Raw genomic sequence first — 17,413 nt, forward strand, 5'->3', positions numbered from 1 at the left:
TACTGCAATAGGTTTGACTGCCAGTAGACTTCTTCTTTCCTTCTCTTATCATACTCCTTCCTGGTAACTGAATCTGATACTGACTGTTACGTCTCACTTTATGGCGCTATTATTGCATCTGCCAGCTTTGATGTTCGGACCAGCTCAACATGGCACTGTGGCAAGGGGATGCATTTCTGCTGAGTTGCATTTTATCTTTACTATCGCACACCACGTTTGTGCGCAATATTGCGGCTGTAAAGAAAAAAAAAACGGTTGTTGAGGTGGGTGGATTTTTTTTTTCATTGAATATATCTACACTTGCCGACGCCTTTTTTCTTCAAACAAGTACACTTCAGAGTAAGAGAACGTGAATATAATTTTGCTCGTAAAATCTAGACTAATATCTGATAGAGGAATCGTGAACAGGATCTTGCATTATCAGTGTGCCTCGATTACAAGGAAGCGCAGTAAACGATATGCGCACACACGCGGGAACTTCTCTCCGGAGTGCTAAAATAAGTGGGTCAGAATCGCGATACACTCACGGCGAATCACTGAGAGCTCGTCCCTTTTCTAAGCCCACTTGTATAATGGCACGAGCATTTAGCAGGTGCTCCGAGTTGAAAAGAGCTGCGAGAAAAAGAAAAGCTAGTTGCGCGAATGATGGATTGGTGCCTGTGTTTTGTGACGCGAAACATACAATACAAACGCGCTATTTTGTGCTAGAGGAATTTAAATCTCTACGCGGGGGCGTCGGAGTGTAATAGGCTGCTCACGCTTGCAATTGGAACTCCGAAAAAAAGATTACTCATTCCGAGCACATTCATTTTTCACTCCTACTTAAAAACTTCTTGCAAATGTCTGAAAAAAGAAAACTTTATCAGGATGGTAGGAGAGAATGTTTCGAGGTGTGTAGTAGCTGTAGGTCAATTTGAATGTTGTCACTTTCCATGAGTGTCTTTGCAAAATTGTCTTCGTTACATCGCTCCGAGTCAATACACGTGGGTGAAACTGCTCATGTGTGCATTCCAGTGCGATAGCGAAGATAGCTTCAAGTGAAATGTGTTACACTTCCTTGTTTCACGGTGTTCATGGCTACACGAAAAAGAAGCGTTTAGACGCGCAATTTTCAGATCGCAATGCAAATTACCTAATGCTCCTGTCAGGCGCACACTTGTGTGCCGAAAAATTTCATTTCGTGAGCTATTATCTATTCAGTACCTTAAAGGTGGGGCTTCAGGAAGGAAGGAGGGAAACGGAAAGGCAGAAGGCAGGGAAGCAGGCAAGGGGCCTGTCAAGCCTTCCACCAGAAGTTTATTATTCCTTGCAAACTCTGCAGAACTGCAAGTATTTTTGCTTTCCTCCTTATTCTCTGTGAGGCAACTACAGGGTTGTCGCATTTGCACTTATAACATGATTACCGTGCTGCTTAGAAGGTGAACTATAACTACCTCGACTGACAAACAATGGCAGGGATAATTTACCGGTTCTATCACATGTTTCATGGCTTTTTTTTTGTTTGTCGGTGGTTTGAGTGGCGCACCGCTTACGTTATCATTACGGTGTGTTGTTCGTGAACGGTGGATATGGAAATACATAAAATAGAGTGAAATAAATATTTGCCTTATACGGAACCGGGGCTAGCCTAGTCTGAAGGTTTTCTGCTAAGTGAGCTTCCGGCAAGCTACAATGGCTTTCGACAGCCATCTCGGTCAATGACCACAGTAAACGTATCATTAGCGAATGCGACTCGTCGACGACAAACATTTCTGTGATTTCAGCGCCGGTTCCCCGTGTTCATTTGCTCCTCCAGCCCCCTAGCACATTCTGCAAACTCATCGTGCTTCGGAGCGGCGAAGGGAGCGAGTGCTTGGTTTAAACATTACGGATGGTCAGGGCTGATGAGGCTTTGTACCCTGCTTCACGGTACTACCTCGGGAAGCCGATGTTGACTTCAGTTTGACTTTGCGTAGGAGCGGAATCGCGCATTGAAGTCACAAGTTTCTCGTCAATGCAAAGTACAAAAAATAAGGTTGACGCGAAACTTTTTGGCATTTAAGCGCGATTGTGTTAGGGCTCTACATGCGACGTTCAAAAGCCGTGTGAAAGAACGTCGTTTAATGAAGAGCTTCCTTTGTTCAAACTGTGAAGGATCCAGGGTTGACGCTGGCGCAGCAATGTGAGAAATCGCTAGTTGTGATATGAAAATTATGGGCCAGAATAACACTTGAAGTCTCAGCCCAGTAAAAAAAAAAACACGATGAAGACTAAGTATGCATGGTGTCGCACGCGTAAAGGTGACAGCACAGACAGTTGCTTCGATTCATAAATTATCGTAAATTGCGATAGTTGCGTCTTAGTCGAGGAGTGACATGCCATATTCATCAATCTACATCACAATTAATAAATTGAATGCCGCGAAAAACCCTTGGCCCATATATCACCCTCTTGTATATTGGAAAACCTTAATATGAAAATATGGCATTCAAGCTCTTCAGTTTCTGAAAAGAAACTTATGCACTCATATGTTAAAGTTTCTTTTTGGAATATGCGGAAATAAGGGCCGTCTTTGATAGCTCGTCTTTGATCGCCGTTCATCTCTCTCTACTCTATTGTCCTTTAGATCGCAGCTCTTAGGCGCCCGTTTCTGCGTTGAGCGGTGTCGCCGTTGGCTGGCGTCGGCAGCGTAACCGGTAGAGCGAACGAAAACGAAAGAGAGTGAACGCGGAGTCTGTCGGTATCACGAGCCACTGCCTCTAACCTTTTCTTCTTCCTCCGTCACGCGCGCTTGTCCCTTGGTCGGAGCTCGTGCTCATGCAGGGCTGGTACGTGCACTGCGGCTGGCTTCGCTTGTCGTAACGGGGCTGTCGGAGTTTCGCTTGGTTCGCGACGCCGGCAATGCACAGAGTGGTGTGCGTAGCACTCGAGCGCTGGCAGTTTCTGTGGTAATATGTAACGAATGCTGTATTGCTACAACTGCGGATAGCCAAAACTTCAAACACAGTTGTCGTTGCCCCAACACGAAGCTGCGCTCGGAATTCGCATTAGGCGGTATCGTAATCGTCGGTGAATTTTTTAGTCTCCCCCTTTCCTGAGTGTAATGTAATATGCCGGGTTAACCTCGGAGCCTTTGCTCTGTCTTCGGTTTCTCTGTCTCTCTCCTTCTTCCTTCTCTCTCTCTCCCTCCCTCTGTTTCATTTGATTAAGCAAACGTATGGTCACTGCAGGAAAAATCAGCACCAGCGACCGTTCCGGCCAATGGTCGCTTGGGCTGATATTTTTCTGCGGTGACCATGCATTCATTCCGAGTAATATCCTAAGCTTAAATATCGAGAACTTGCCACTGAGAACTGTCAACCCGCTATAGTGGAAACACGCGCATCAAAAATGTTCATCCTGCTTGGTATGAGGACGGATGAGTCAGTTTTCTTGATCAGTTTTGGCTATCCTCGTTATTGCTGAACGTTGGTACGATTGATGAACATTTCAGTGTTCGAAAGTTGTGATTTGTTTTTCGATATGGCTTGTTCTGGCTGCGCACTGCATATTCGCAAAGAGAAGGGTGACGTTTCCAGAAAACTCTTCGCTCATATAAGTGCTTTTTTTTAAATAAAAGAACACTTAGCGATGACAAACTAGTCCCGTGGAATCCCGCAACGTGGAGGAACGCTCACGAAGGAAAAACAAATCGCCGCTCAACCGTTTGTAGGGAAAACTTGCAAGAAAATCCATTCGGATTTCTTATCTAAAAGAAAATATCTTTAGAAAAATTCACCCTGGTAAGTGCTTCGAGTTGTCGAATAAATCACCCTCGCGCTGCCATCTGCTAGCTTCCTGGTTAGCTCACTTGGCAAAGCGACCGCCCCGAACGGCCTTGGTGCCGGGTTCAATCCCCAGGCCAGGACGAGCTCTATTGCGATAGCAGTTATATGGACACTCCAGGAGCATTTCTGGTGTGTCGTCGGCGTCGGCGTCGCCGTTATTTACCACATAAAGTCCAAGGGCGATAACATCGCCCCGCACTTCTTGTGTTCTATGCGCACGTTGTGGGAAGGCAGCCGATGATCGCGGATCAAGCGTAGATTAAGATCACCGGCCGTCTTTCTTCGCACAAAAGGCCCATGAGGAGGTCCCTGAGGGGTCGCTGCGTAGCTCGGTCAAGAACTACGTACATTGAACTGCCGAACGTGGTCGCTCGCGCCCTATCTTGACAGGTATTATCAGACGGTTCATACCGTCTTACGCGCTGTGTTATCACCGCTCAGTTTTGTGTTGAAGCGATAGACAACACGAATGTTCGTTCGCTCGTTGCAGAGGCCGCGTTTCCTTAGGTCAGAGTTTTTGTTCAGTTGCGCCAGTTCGGATCCTGAAGGAGTTATGTGCTAGCCTTACTTCGTACAGCCTTCCAATTTGTTGCTATCGCATCCATTGCTTCACCCTTGCCGCAAAACTGTGACTTTTTTTAACTAACACGCTTTCCTTTACAAAAAATCCGGATAGATTCACTCGCAGGTTGCTGCTTCAAATCAGTGGATGGCGATTTTTTGCTTTCATAACCTTTAACGAGTTTGCGTGAATGAGAAATTCCCACGTACGTGCAAGGAAATTGCGTATAGCGTAGCAATGAGTGACATGGATTAATCGATCCAGATAGAGAGTTCGATATTGAGCAGTTAGTGAGCCATCGCTCTGGAAAAGTTGTCAAGAGAGAGAGATGTTTCTCACGACAGGTGTTACGATACAGAGGAAAGGGCTAACGAAACGCTGGAAATGCATTCTAGCGCAGCATACGAGTGTAGTACACGTCGTTGACGCTTAGAAATTGTCGGTACCCGCGACATGACAGTCTTTCTTTGCTGAGGAGAAATAAATATTGGGTGATAAATATTATATTTGGTGATAAATATTGGGTGATAAATATTGGGTGACATTTCCTATCAGGGGCCAGTAATGTGTCTGAAATTGTCCTGACGTGCCTCGTTAGTCTTGATTCGCTGCCGACGCACTTCACTTTAAAAGCGCTACAAAGAAAGTTTTTCGGAATATTAGACATGGGCAAAAGATATGTGTAGGCCTATGCAATTGCGGCGGCAAGTCCTTCCCTGTGTTTATTATTGACAACTACACCATTCCACTATTTGCGTCTACTCCATCCACGCACGTTCGATATTTTTCGTGATCGATTCTACATACTTCAAACTCTCGCTTCCATTACGTCACCTTGAAGTCGATACCGATGGGACACATTAATTTCTAAAGTGTTAACTAATCCAGAAATTCATTCTCCGAAGAAGCACGTGCAGCCGTTCCCTGCGTACGTCGGTTTCCACCCCTGCAACCACTCTGGAGAAATATTCGGGCTGCGGTCTAGTTCTGGTACCTGTTGTCCCCTGGGCTTTGGGATTTGCGAATGACATATCTGTAGCGTACACCATTGCCCAGCTTTGGATGTCTTTAGGGATGTCTCGCCTCTTCTGCCTGTGTCTTATTTCGGGCTACTGCTTTGTCATTTGTCGCCAATCGAAAAGTATAAACGATAGATAGATAGATAGATAGATAGATAGATAGATAGATAGATAGATAGATAGATAGATAGATAGATAGATAGATAGATAGATAGATAGATAGATAGATAGATAGATAGATAGATAGATAGATAGATAGATAGATAGATAGATAGATAGATAGATTTATTTATTTATTTATTTATTTATTTATTTATTTATTTATTTATTATTTATTTATTTATTTATTTATTTATTTATTTATTATTGTTACATACTGTAGCACTCTTACTTACTACTACCACATACTACTATTATCTATTATTGTTTGGATTACGGGGTATACGTTAGCTAAGAAAAAGGATCTTCAGAGATTTAATCGTAACAATTCGCCATTTCTAAAAGTGCTACATCCGAAAGAAATTCACCCACCACGTGTCTGACACCCTGGTTGTTGTGACTCTGACGACGTGCTACTGAATACATACAACCTAGCTAAAGTCTACTTCGAAGTGTTTCCATCGAAAATTATAGTCTTGAATTAGGGATTCAATTGTAAACTGCGTCAACGCTTTCAGGCGGCGTTTTCCTCCTTCAGAAGAATCAAAACCGGCAGAAGTTGATATTTTTAGGTGTTCGCTTGTAGAATATAAATTGAGATATTGTTTTGAAAAACATTACACACGGCGAACAACAATTACGTATTGAAAAGAATAGAGTCTTATGTCTTCCTTTCCCATCTCTAGGTGCATTCATGATGTACGTGCGAACCCATAGATGTGTTATCTTTTTTTTTTACTCCGGGGCCACACACACCAATAAGGGTCTCGCCACGCGCGATCTTGCCATCTTTTCGCGCCGAACCAAAGCAAACACCATTGGTCCGCGGATTGGCTCTGCGACTTATAATAAGGACGTCTCAATTGCCTCGACGCGCCCTTCAATCTCTCGCGGAACGTCAATTACAGGCGCTTCTCTTGAGGAGTTTGTGCGCAAGCCCTGTGGAACAAGCCCACCAGTGTACAAGCTGCGGGTAACAATCCCTGCATCATTTAGCATTTGCCAAATGACGTGGGAACGCTTGTTCTTTAATAATGCCGCTGTCATCGCCAGTGGGGGGCTTGCCGGTGTGCAAACCTGGCGATCGATTGGCCACAGGAAAGGAAAACAAGAAGCCGAAGGTTGTCAAAAGTTTCGTCCAGATGCACAGAGAGAGGATGAAGTTTAGCGGGGAAACAGGCCGTTAAAAGTGGCGGCATTGGCTCTCTGTCGGTTTTCGTTCTGCGAACTGAGTCATAATTTAGGAACAAACTCTGTTCCGCGGCGTGTTCCGGTAGGAAGACGCGCGCGGTGTACTTGTAAAAGATGAACTTGCTCGATGCCGAAGCAGAAGTGAAGCGCAGCTACAGGTGGCTTTGCAGCCGCGCGTAAAGATTAATGCGCTGCGGCTTGATCTCGCTCACTTCTCGATCTCCTCGTTGACAAAACAATCCGCATTACGTCCTAAATCTTAAATGGGGATACGTAGATTATCGAGTCTCGTATCGTTAATCGAAAAACGGCGGAAAAGTTCCTTCGGATTGTTTTCGATATGTGAAGTGGCCCACTGACTCGACATGGCTTGAAAATGTGCAGTAGCGTGGGGCGGACGACGCTGTAGAAAAAAAAGAGAGGTACCACGATGTGTTTCATAATTGGCTATAATTTCGCAGTAGAGAGACCCGAGAAACAGGAAGTTAGACACAATAAGCGTTTTTTTTCTCATTCTCTTCGTGTTTTCTTGCCGTTCTTCTGAAATGACGATGCATTATCAGGCACCACGAAAACTAGCATTCTTGTGCTTATAAGGCGGCGTCTGTGATGCTTACGTTACTGAAAATTAGAGCTAGTTTGGCTCACAATGGAAAGCACGAACCTAATTAGCTCTCTCGAGTCGGTACAAACTCGGGCGGCCCTGTTCGTGTCATCTAAATACGATACAAATATAAGCATCACTCACATTAATTTTTCGCTTGAACTAACCTCTTTGGCTGTTAGACGAAAAGTAGGACGCATCAGTCGGTTCCACACGCTATATTTCCTCACGCTATCTGCATGGTATTCTATTCTTTGCGCCATCTGGTATACCGTTCGTTTGACTTCAAAAGCGTCCAACGCCTTCATGGCACAACAATTGCATTCAAGAAAATATTCTTCCCGCCAGCTATTGAAGATTGCTGCCGTCTTCCAGAAGCTGTTGTTGTCGAGCGTGACGCGGCTAAATTTGAAGGGCCTTTGTCACCTGTTTTTGTTTGGTCCTTATAGCAACTAATTTTTGAATAAAATCGTGTACGCTCTATCACTATTTTTTTTACTGATATGTATGCATGTCGGATTAAAAGAACATGCATTTTTCTTCCTCACTGTACGCGAAACGCTTCTCATTGCGTGTAATAGTGTCGATACGTATGTGACTGTACGTTAATTTTATTCTTGTCAGCATCCTAGTCCTTAATATTTTCTATAAATGTTATTACTACCCCTGCTATCATTTACAGCATCTGCGTCTGGTTGGCCTCCCTGCCTTTCCTTCCTCCTCCTATATCGTCTTGTTCCTTATTAATTTGTTCGGCAGTTTTGTCAAATACTGGAACGCTGTGCCTTCGTTGTTGTGGTTCACGAGCAGCGTTATCTGCGAAATCGTCGACAATGAGAACCAGGTGACCACTTAAGTTTAACCTCGTAGCCTTCTTGTGTGACGTGGTGGTGAAGTGTGACGATTTCGTACGTCAACTGTTCGTGGCATCCGCGTCGGAGAGCTGACTGCACGTGCTGTAAATCCGGTCTTGAGTCGGAAAACACGGCCCATTTACTCGGTCTCTCAGAACTAATGAATTCTAGCTCACTGCGCAGAGTAGTGAGTTTTACCTCCTTAGACATCGTCACATGTGATGTCTTAAACCGTAGTGTTACTCCCCGTGATGCTACAACCAACGTACCGCCAGAACTGGACGCATATTCCGCTTTCAAGGACAGACGCTTCACACGACCTCCACACGGCCTTCGTCGACGGGAACTTCGCTTCTCTGTCGGCTTTGCTTGGGAGTTGCCTTTACGAAGACATTTACAACGGTAGATTTCTGGCCTTGATGGTGCGACATATAGCGCTTGTGTGTGCGTTCCTTTGTGTCCTGTCGCGCCATAACATTTCTGCGCTTAACACTAAATATAAGCATTTGCATTGCTAAACGGAATGGCCGACAGTGCGGCATGCGATGTTTGCGGCACTGAAGAAAACATCGACCATCTTCATGGATTTGTCTAGCAAGTACAACACATTATAACGCGGTGCGACGACTGAACGTTCGACCACTTTCCTTGCGGGTGCTGCTAGAGCACCGTCCCGATGTTTCGTCGGCCCACAAGGCAGTGAAGGCACTCTCGGGCTTCTCGAGGACGACAGGCTCATGCGAACGTATATGACGTGTGGTGCAGTCCCGCGTGCGTCAGCGAAGCCAATGCCCTTTGTGTACAGTGCAGCTGTATATGGGTAGGCAGTGTCTGTGTACGTACAAAAACCACCACCGCAGCTACGTGCCACAAAAATTGGACGAACCCCACTACTCACCACTGGTTCACTAAAAATTTAGAAAGGAACACATGGACGGCAAACACCAACGCATGTGCCTCACAAATTGGGCAAACCGCACTACTCCCCACTGCATGCGCATGTAGCAAGCTAGACAAAACGACGCGTCTCGCGAAACAGAGAATGCGGCAAAAAAAAGAGACGTATGCCGCTCAAACGGCTCCTCAAGATCGTGCAGGAAACGCCAAGCGCATGCGGCAAGCCAGACGAGACGACGCATGTCGCGGCAAAAAGACGCGCGGCGCTCAAATGAAAAGCTTTAAAGGAGCATACGCTAAATTCAATAGAGGCTTTCTGGACAGAGATTTCGGATTTAATTGCGGGGTGTGTTATCGGCAAACGTGCTTATTCGGTGTCACCTATGTATCAGCGAAGCGGTTGTGTGACAGCTTCGCTGATCGTCTGCCTTCGCAGAGTTGAATAGATCCTCAATTTTTGCTTCCCCCGCTCTCTCTTTTCTTCGTCTTTATATTCCCCTTTCCCAATCCCCCAGGGTAGGCTAGCCAACCGGACGCTTTTCTGGTTAAGCTCCCTGCCTTCTGTGTCCCTGTTTCCCGCCTTCCTGTTAAATATTGCGTTCGTCCTATGAATTGTCCTTTGCATTACTTTTTTGCCCCAATCCCCTTGTGTATTGCCGTGTAAAAGACCCGTAGATAAAATAAATGATGACGGTGATGAAAAGGTGGCTTGCAGAGGACGGCGGCGGACTTGCAGATTTCACCACATGTAATAAGTTAGCGAGACGCCGGGAAATTTGATCTGATGGCGATTAGGTCATTGAATTTGAAGATCTCATACCTTCAAGAGAGAGGTAATAATCTTTAGCGAAATTCCCAAAGACTTTAGCCTGGTTTGCCGCCTGTCTTGCTAATCAAGGTGGCGGGTGACGACTATGATATATACAGTGATCACATACACACACAAATAGTACGTACAATCATAAACACAAACGTAGACACAAAAGAATGATTCGAGGATGACCAAGCAAAGTAACAGCGGCCTGAATTTGTTTCTCTTTACGAGAAACGGTTGTGTGGGAAACGGTTATTTGAGAAATTTATGCTCATACAACTACAGCAATTCATAGTTATGTGAACAGCGAAACTGATGAAATAAGCGCAACAATTCGGTAGCAAATAAATCGGACAAGCATAGACATAGATGTGGAAACACACCCGTCCTGTTGCACATCTAACTTCACTTTGTACCGGCTGATAATAGCTCAGGCTCATTGACTGACAAAGAACTTGATACGTGGAAGTCATTAGAGCATGGAAACTGCAGTGATGTCCAGAAACCTTGACAAAGCATTCAAGTCACCTTGCTGCAGAAAACTTCTATACATCGCATTTCCTATAAGGACTTTCTGGAAGCGACAGCAGTTTCATTTTACGTAACAGAGAAGACCCCTTGAGGAAAAAGGAACACCAGTGAAAAGAAATGCTGAAAACCTTGTCAGCGTGTTGGAGAAACTTTAATTTTGAAAGTGCCCTTGGCCTGTTCTGGAAGGTTCTTAAGGAGAGAAGCAGCACATCACTCTCTGCAAATTGAAAGGGCAATCAGTGAAGGCTCGAATGGTTCTTCGCCATTTGAGCGCTCCGGGTGAGATGGAGAAGCGCTTCCCCTTGTGCCGGCGAATGAACGCGAGTTTGTAGGAGGGACCAAATAAGAGTAGATAAATTCAAGCAAATATGGAGCAATCGATCCAGTTCACCACGTAGTGCCTCCCAAGAAGAATAGACGATGTCCCAGGAAGTACTTAACTCTATATAACTTTGTTGTTTCTTGATATAGTATTGACACGATGCACATGTTATAGCCAGGGTTTTAAAATTGCGGCGTTTATATTTTAAGGAGAGCAATATTCCGCGTTTTCTCGCTGCCGCTATCGATGACTTCACAAGGTCTTACCTGCCCTCTTGAAAAAGCAACAGGAATGGAATCACTCGTATTGCTCTGAGCACCTGCGACATCGCCATCGGCGTGAGCTCGTGGTTGCGGCGCTCGGCCGAACGCTGCTGACCGCTGTCCGTTCTTCCGCATTCTTTGCCAATAAACCTCTTAGCAAATGTTACGAATGAGAATGCAAGCAATCGGCTTTTCAACCCTACCAACTTTCGCAAAATTTCCAATCACCTATGCAATGTCATACCACGTCTTCATCATCTCTACCTTTCTTCGCTGTCCTTTGCCTCTTTTTACTACTCTCCCCCATCCCCTTAGTTTAGGGTAGTAAACCAGAAGCCTTTCTCTTGGTTAACCAGGAACCTTTCCTTGTCTCTGTCTCTTCGCGTACTGGGAAACGCCGCTGCTTGCGTGAGAGAAACTGTAGTAAGGATTTACTTGAACGTTAAGTGAAATTCGTTTGTTGCTTGGAGATTTGCGTGCGCATTCGAGCTTACATTACAGGAAACGGATTAGAGCTCGGAGGAGAAGGTGGCGGGGAAAATTCTAAAAATAGGATTTTTTTTTATGCGTTCCAGTGCTAGGTTTCGTGATGTTACGCATCGTAGTAGCTCGCAATTCACATGACAGCTGCACCTAGACAGATCGCTGCTTTTCAGTGTCACGACGTTGTTAACTGCAGCGGCTGCCGCGCTGTGCCTCTCCTCTTGTAAGGCGCGAGAAATCGTAAAATGGCGAAGCGCAAAAGAAAATGCGAGTGCTTCATATCTTAACAAAATGCGCCATATCTTTCTCAGTTCCCTTCTTTTCCTTTTTTTTTTGCTCGATTTTGTTGCAAGCGTAATCCTAACGTAATGCTATACCGGAGCGTTTGCAAAGTCGTTTCTTTTCCAAAAAAAAAAGAAAGAAAAAAGCACTCGCCTTTCACACCTCCTGACCGAAAAATGTAGAATGGAACAGCCTTGCATTTCTAGATCACTGTCTTGCATTTAAAAGAAATTGTGTTGTCAGCGACAGCTGGCTGTGAACGCTGCAACAGCAACAGCAACAGCAGGATCGCAGTTGCGAGCGTTTTTGTTTTCCCAAATCCTGTTCGGCGCACATGCTACTTCTATCCCGGGTGCGTAGTATCTTCGCACGCGCCTTGTATTTCGTTCACGTGAAGTTTGATAGGTTGCAACGAGTTCTCAGAGCACCTGAACCAAGCGGAACTCGGTGCCTCGGCGTTTTCGTGCTCGGAAGCGTGCACGTCCACAAACGATTGTGTACTTTAAGGCCGTGGCTCTAATGGCGCAATCCACGTTTTCATTGCCTTTCGGAGACCCCCGCAGTTCCTGGGTGTAAGTTCGTTTTGCAGAAACGTAAAACGCAGAACAAGTGTCCATCAAATGTTCTAGTAGACATTTATCGACTGATAAGCTCTAGAGCAGGCTCAACGTCTTTAAACAAAGGGTTTTAGCTCATATAAGCCGGAACACTATGTCATGAATCCCTTTGGCTGATATAACAATCACAAACAACGCCTCTTAAACGCGTTCTCTAACTCGCTCTACTACTTTCTTTTTTAAACAAGTGGGTACTTAAACGCAGTCGGCAGCTTTGAAAGAAGCCTAACAAAGATTAAGCAGTTACGTTTATCATTTTTCAACGAAAAAATATTGGAGGTGGTTGAGTTAACAACTGAGGTAGAAAAGCGACGTTTCTTTGTTCTTTTAAAAAACACAGTAGTTGTTGAAGGCAGCCATTAAGCTTCAAGTTGTGATATGGACGGGCGCGTAAAAAATGACGTTAAAATATGAATAAAGAGGTTCTGGTGCACTTAGATTGAAGAGTTTGTTTTTCTTCAAATTTTGGAAACCGTAATACATTATACATAAAGGGTGAGAGGCCGTGGGTGCTGCTATAAGCAACGATTTGCGTCATCTTCAGAGTAAATAAAATTTTATTGTAGTGTGCATGAAGTTGATGTACTCCCGGAGCGTGAAATGTTACTGTAAGGCATCTTTAACGTGTGTCTGCTATTACAGACGCACGACTGCGCAAGTTTCGCCAGCCAGAGTTGACAAAACCGAAATTTGACAGACTTGCGGATCTCAAGCATGATTAGGTTATTCATTACGTGGTGTGATTTCCCAGGCGTAATTATCCTCGTTTGGCCCATTAAAACACGAGCAAGGGACACTTGCCCTCTCTCACTATTGACCATCACGCTTGACTTGCCCGAGAATCAATGTAGCAAATAACTACATCCGTGTTAATCAGTTACCAACACTGAGGTTTCAGGTACGTCAATTCTTTCGATTCTTGCTATTCAAAATCTAATTGTCAAGTCTCGTTCCTTCTAAATATCCCACGAGGGACATTAGCATTACAAACTCAATGCGTTACACCTAAGCGTCACGTTATGTGCGCCCGGTTTCGCAAGATTGTTTTGCGTTGTGAAAAGAACTGTAAATCAAGCTTGGTAAGTTGGCTCCTTAGGATGGAAGCGTACAAGAACCTTCAGCATGCAGTGAAGTGAATTATTGAATTAAGGTTGCGTTAGGAAGTCAGACCAATAGAGGAACTCACTCTTTAGGCAGGTCTTTCTCCAACAGCGGACGAAGGGGCACACTCAGGAGTGGGATGTCTCAAGGCGAATTCGCTGCAACGGTCGTTTCGTTCCTGACTTTTTTTTTGTTTCCTTCACTAATTCCACAAGTGGAGTCAGAGGCCGGCTTTCGGTCACAGCTGTTGCCGATCTAAAAAAAGGACAATCGCTAACGCTTATATTGCCCGGTTGAGCTACTCAACGAGCGGCAAATGACAACTACGCGACGAAGTCGGAACTCAGAACTGATATCCTGCTCCCGTAGATTTTGTTGTATTCCTTTTTTTTTCGCTTCCTATAGCTACTCGCTTTCTTATTCGCTCGAAGATGCTCTCAAGAGCGGCCTCTCTATTGGGTTCGCACACTCGGCTTTGCTCTCAGAGTTCGCGCCTTCCACTCTCTTCGAAAGCGTCCCGCGCACGAGTTTGGGGAGGTCCTGACTCCGGAGTCGGGATCGGAGCCTCTCGCGGCGGTCGCTTTTGTACCCCCCGGTACGGCTGACGCGCGCGCGCTCTGGGCGCGTGGGCGTTTTGCCGGAAGTGGGCCCGACGCCATATTGGAAACCCGCGTCGCCGCTTGAATTTTCTCTCCTTCCTGTCTCTTTCTGCTCCGGGATCCTCGCTTCGCCCCGTCGCGAGATTTTTTTTGTGTGTGTGTGCGTGCGTGCGTGCGTGCGTGCGTGCGCGGGCGCGCGCGCGCGAGCGGGCCTTCTTGGCGACGTCACTTCCCTCGCGGACCAATCAGCGTACGCGCGTGGTTATAAGGGGGACGGCTCCCTTGAAGGGTTGCCCGATCGTTCCTGTTTCCCCGCTTGTGCTTCTATTTGCTAGTTGGTACTTTGTTGGCGGATAGGTTGCCTTTCTCTTTGCTGTTGCTTTCGCGCGCTTGTCCCAGGGTTAATCACGGCGACCTTACTTCAGCCCTCGAGCGACCGCCCCCTTTCCTACGCCTCGATATCGCAACGACCGTTATCATCGTGCCTATGTAGGGATACTTTACGGAGGTTCGAGAGGAACGCCGTAGTTTACCTCCATCCTCTTCGACCACGCGTTGGCCTTCGCATTCGAAGGCTGTAATTTTGGACGTCCCACATTATTCTGTCACCGGAACCACTCTACCGTGGAGTGGGGAGACGTTCTAAGATACTTTTAAAATCAGTGATGTAGGTGACCATTTTTTTTAATGCGTGTAGCAGAGAGGCGATGAAGAGGACGTCTTGAGTCAGCCGGCTACAACCGCGCTTTATCTTGCATCATTGAATTAAGGAACTCGTAACTGTCTCTTTGTCTATGACGACTTTAAAATTATGTTCGAGTGAACGATAGTGGTCTAATGAGAGTAAACTGTTCTTTTCAGACAAAATTTTTCGGTCATGGAAAGTCCGGCTTTTTGGACTTTGTTGGGCGTGCCCGATTACCGAGCCGATCAGCCACAAATTAGTACGGCACAGAAAAACTGGTACGGGCTCAACACATAAAAAGAAAAGGCGGACAGGAAAGATAATTTTAGCAAAAAAAAAGTAGCAAGATGAGAAGGAAATGGAAAACCGAAAAAAAAAGAGCACGTGCGTGTCATCTCAGTTGGTGAAAGCATTGACTTACACTCGGCAGTTCTCAGTGCTCAGGTAAGTTGTGCTATATGTGCAGGCTTCTTGCCCGTGAAAATCATGACAGCGCCTTCGCAGTCACATGTTGCGGTGCCTTATGAAGTCGGAATTTCAATATAGGTGTAATTTCTTCTAACAATGGTGGGGCATTAATGACGACTAGCGCAGTCGCTTGGGAATATATCATAATTTAATGCGTAAAAGACAGTCGCGCAAGACATAGACACACTGTTCCCTTCATGGTCACAATCATAAAGAGCATTGTCTCCAGCCATTCCAATAGGAAAGTAAAAAGAATTTTTGAAAAGGCGATTCCTAGCTGTAAACGACAAAGCGGGTTATGATTTTGGCGTAGTGTCTATGACGGGATTGAAGAAACAAGTTAGCAGCCCAGGCGACAGAGAGTCGCGGAGGAATTCCCGTTGAAAGGCCGGGACTTTTCGCCATCTAGACCTCCCAATAAGCGATACAACTTCAGAGCAGTATCATAAATGGTTGAACACAAATATTGTACAAGAAAACAACGTACCGCCTCTGTCGGTGGCACTAATGACGCAACTGTTTAGTGCAGTAAAAACGAATTAACAAAAGAGAAAGGAACTTGCGAGTAATTCACCATTGCCGTTCCACTTGACGGCCATTCCTCGTGACCGGACAGGCTCCGGTATGATCAGCTTACCTCATCACTCCCTCTATTTTGTATCATTGTAGCTCCTACCTGAAGTTGTATAGGCCACGCACGATCATAAACCTAACGGCAGAATTAGGATGTCAACTGAAATATTTAAGTGTGTGTTACTTGATAAGAAGAATTAGTAGGGCACACATTGTGTGCTTGGATTTAGTTTCACGTTATTTCGAGCCAAGTGGGCAAAATGTAATCCAGAGCATTCTACTAAGGCGTCGCTCAGAACCCTCTTTCCATATCTGGCATAGTAAACGTTGCACCTAAATTTTTGGAACGCGTTAGCACTAGCTCTGCCACATGCATATGTGACGTATGATGCGTTGTTATTTCAGTGATTACAGAAATGTGATCTACGAATCAGAATTCACAATTTATATATCTCACATTTTTCCCTTTCGCATTATTCTTGTGTCGTTGCGATTGTACCCTTCTCTATAACACACTTTAGTGAAGATTTTCAGTGTGAACCTTTGTCGCTGTGAGCAGCTCCTAGTTAACCAGTTGCGAAATTATACCAGCTGCCGATGGGAATACCGTCTTGATTAGACATGCCCTACTGAAAAATTTTGCATCATCCGTTACGATAATCCACCAAAATGATGAAATGTGTTCCACTATAATGATGGATGCAGTAGTGGACATGGCGGATTCAGGGTAGGTGATGATGCGTCCCCCTCCGAGCAAGTGAGAAACATTTGCCTTTGCGTCCTGCTGACTACCCTGAGCCGGAACTGAAAGAGAGCAGTAATCACGTCAGCAGATGCACAAGGTAGGCGTCTCCTCCGGCCCAGAGAAGACGCTTACCGTATGCAGCTGTTGCTGTGAGCTGCTGCTCTATTTCGATCGCCGCTCAGGGTACTCGATTGCGCGCAGACGCATAATTTTTTTCATTTGCTTGTGGAACGGGGGTGGGGGGGGGTGACGGTTTAATCCAAAGTAATTGCGCATTCAATGAGACACACACCACCACCCACTTTCACTGCACAATGTCATAATCCACTATTAGGACGGAAAACGTTGCTTCATAATGGAGAATTGTGGTAATGGTTGATGGAGAAATTTTCATTAGGCATCGCAATCAATTTGCGATCTACGTGTGCATCAGTGCGCGGGCCGTTGTGAGTTTGAATGATCACTATTAAGCACATTTTGTGCGTCACTCACTACTTAGAATAGCCTACCAGGCCATCAGTCAGGCAAATCTATGATGCTTTCAATATTCGAAATATCGCTTCCTCTTTCTCCTATTTGTGCTGGGGGAGCTGGTTCCTGCTTTAAATAGGAGCAAAAGCCTCGAAGCGATATGGCGAAATGACAGGGATTGAAACGTCTGCACGTGTTCAAAATTTCGGCAGCTTCATTGTTCGGTATAGTGAAACTTCTTTATGTACGCAACGTGCGATCCAACGGGAGGTCCGATCAAACGGGAAGTGACTTGAAAACTTTTGACGAAACGTGCACACTTACAATAATGAGGTAATTCGTGATTGCGCCAATAGTCCTTGTAATG

The 17,413-nt window shown here is 45.4% G+C and overlaps 1 protein-coding gene across 1 annotated transcript in view; it reads right to left on the minus strand.

The window, feature by feature from the left end:
• LOC119383403 (uncharacterized) overlaps positions 1-14,080 on the minus strand; it is a 102,207-nt gene extending 88,127 nt beyond the window's left edge. Inside the window, exon 1 of the mRNA XM_049412501.1 lies at positions 13,591-14,080. The gene's annotated coding sequence lies outside the window, so the exon portion shown is untranslated. The remainder of the gene's footprint in view (positions 1-13,590) is intronic.
• Between the last annotated feature and the right edge of the window lie 3,333 nt (positions 14,081-17,413).

Source organism: Rhipicephalus sanguineus, chromosome 2 (genome assembly GCF_013339695.2).
Source record: "Rhipicephalus sanguineus isolate Rsan-2018 chromosome 2, BIME_Rsan_1.4, whole genome shotgun sequence".
Classification (NCBI taxonomy): Eukaryota; Metazoa; Arthropoda; class Arachnida; order Ixodida; family Ixodidae; genus Rhipicephalus; species Rhipicephalus sanguineus.